A 2489-nucleotide genomic window follows, 5' to 3' on the forward strand; every position below is an offset into this window, starting at 1 on the left:
TTTCCCATTGTGTTCAGGGCTCAGGGGTCACGCAAGCAGGGTTTCTGGAGGTTTGAAACTGGATACCACTAGAATATATGCTCCAGGAGGGCAAGAGCCTTGTGCTTCTCGTTTACTTGGTGCCCCCGGTTCCCAGCACGGGGCCTGGCCTACAGTAAGCCTTCAGTAAATTCTAGCAGACCCAAGCAAGTGGTGGCCTCTTCCTGCCTCAGTTTCCCTTTCTGTTCTGCTAGGCCATGAGCTCTGCGAGAGCACAGATGAGCCCACTTTACCTGAGTGCTCAATGCCCAGCAAAGACACTGACATGTGGAGAGGTCCGTGAATGCATAAACAGAGAACAAATGGATTGATGAATAAATCATGTCCCAAGAGAGTCAGAGCTCATGACGCAGGCCCTTCCTTCTCCCCACCTCCCCTCCATAGTGGGTCCCTGGCCTCCCTCTGAAGGGTCCTGGATGATCCATCCCTCTGTCCCTCCTTGGTTGAAGTTGGCCGCCAGGAACTCTGAGACTTCCTGGCTGTGTGACTTTGGACAAGTCACTCTACCTCTCTGAGCCCCCATCACCTCTTCTGCAAAATGAGGCAGATATGATGTCTTGAAAGGGCTTTATGAGGCTTGGTGCCCGATTGCATATAGCTGGTGCCTGGAAGGTGGTAGGTACCCAAAGAAGCGGCCCCTCTTGTTGCCAGTGGCCTGGCCCTCTGTCCATGATGAGCTCTCTGACTCGAGTTGGCTGAACAATTGACTCTGGGAGGGGCATGAGATAATCTTGAGCTGGGGCTACCTGAGAGGCAGCAGAGGGTTACAGATCCCCTGAGACCCCTGCAGCTGTCCTTGGCAATTTGCCTTGGCCCTGCCATTCAGTGCCCTTTCCCCCCCGCCGGGAAGGCTCACGCTACAGCGGGGGTGGGGGGGGGCTGGGAGGGGGGGCTCGGCTGGGAGGCAGGCCGCTCCGCTGGAGAACTGTTCTCCTGATGCCCCTGTGATGGGAGAAGGGAGCTGGCTGCACTGCCAGGAGCTTCCACACCAGGCTGCCCTGGACCGTGCCATGGGGGCCCCCATGCCTTCACTGCCTGTCACTCATGGCTCTGGACCTCCCGTCTCCAGGCTTCAATCAGATGGAAGATTTGCAGTTTTGATGAGAGGAGCAAATGAAACAATGCACCTTCACCTCTGCCCCGCACGCTCCTGAGGTTGTGCTACAGTAACTAGTAACTTTACTAGGAGCCAGCCCACGGAGGTGGGGAGCGTGCCGGGGCCTCTCGCAGCTACCAGAGGCCGCCTGGCGGAGCTTCTGAGAGTCTCTGCCTCTGCGCCTGGCCCTGCCACATAGTCGCCGTGGGACATGGACAGGTAACTTCCCTCTCTCAGCCTCCGTGTCCTCATCTGCAAAACCAGGGCGGCCACCTTCCTGGATTTCCGGGAGAAGCCTCTGACGCTGTGCCTGCGAAGGGTCTGGCTAAGTCCAGCCTCAGTGAGAGTGACTTCCCCAGGCACCCAGGCTTCCCAGACCTCAGTTTGCCCAGGTGTACTATGGAGATGATGATCCCACCCATGGCTTCCGGTCATCGGGAAGGTTCCATAAAACCAACCATGTAACCCACCTAGCACAAATATATATTGCTCATTTAGCTCGTTATTATGGGATTTTGTGCCGCTAGTGGGCAAAGCCAGCCAGGATGAGACCCTGCCGCCGCCCGCCCTGCCCCCTGCCCAGGGCTTCTTCCTCTGGCCCACAATAGGAGGCTTGTACAGGTGGGACCAGAGTGACCTCCCTCGGGTTTGCCAGGTCAGAGCCGCACTCCCAGTGTCTGGAGCGCAGGGAGGGGATGGCCACGCAGCACCTGCTGCCAGCTACCTGACCGGCTGAGTCTCCAGGAAGCCGTGGTGGAGGCTGGGCCTTGGGGTTTCGGCTAAGCCCTGGGGTGCTGAGCAAGCAATGAACTTTGGTCTTCTCCTGAAGTGCCCCTGTGCAGTCTCCCAGTGCCCCAGCGTCTACTTTTCTGACCACACAATGTCAGAGCGCCGAAGGAATGCCCCAGCCACAGCAAATAGCTTTATTGTTTTTTTTTCGGGCTGTAAAAGTAATTCTTGTTCATTGCAGAAAAAAAAAAAATCAGAAAAGTGTAAATTAAGAGCACCCCAAATCCCAAACTTTTGGCTGCTTTTGTGCATATGCACATAAAGATACAGATTGTTTTTACAAAGATCAACTCTTATGATACACGCTTTAAAAATTGAAATGAGAATACTTGATTTTTTTAATGTTTATTTATTTTTGAGAGAGAGACAGAGCATGAGCAAGGGAGGGGCAGAGAACGAGGGAAACACAGAATCCGAAGCAGGCTCCAGGCTCCGAGCTGTCAGCACAGTGCCCGACGCGGAGCTCGAACCCATGAGCCATGAGATCATGACCTGAGCCAAAGTCAGACACTTAACCGACTGAGCCACCCAGGTGCCCTGAGAATACTTGATTTTTAACTTTTTT

The 2489-nt window shown here is 54.8% G+C and overlaps 1 protein-coding gene across 1 annotated transcript in view; it reads left to right on the forward strand.

The window, feature by feature from the left end:
- The first annotated feature begins 1112 nt into the window (after window positions 1–1112).
- The window catches only part of LOC121012318 (uncharacterized), a 27385-nt gene continuing 26008 nt past the window's right edge, over window positions 1113–2489 (forward strand). The window contains exon 1 of the mRNA XM_040447354.1: window positions 1113–1527. The gene's annotated coding sequence lies outside the window, so the exon portion shown is untranslated. The remainder of the gene's footprint in view (window positions 1528–2489) is intronic.

The sequence above is a fragment of the Herpailurus yagouaroundi genome, unplaced genomic scaffold (genome assembly GCF_014898765.1).
Source record: "Herpailurus yagouaroundi ecotype Mexico unplaced genomic scaffold, PumYag 196, whole genome shotgun sequence".
In the NCBI taxonomy this organism is placed as follows: Eukaryota; Metazoa; Chordata; class Mammalia; order Carnivora; family Felidae; genus Herpailurus; species Herpailurus yagouaroundi.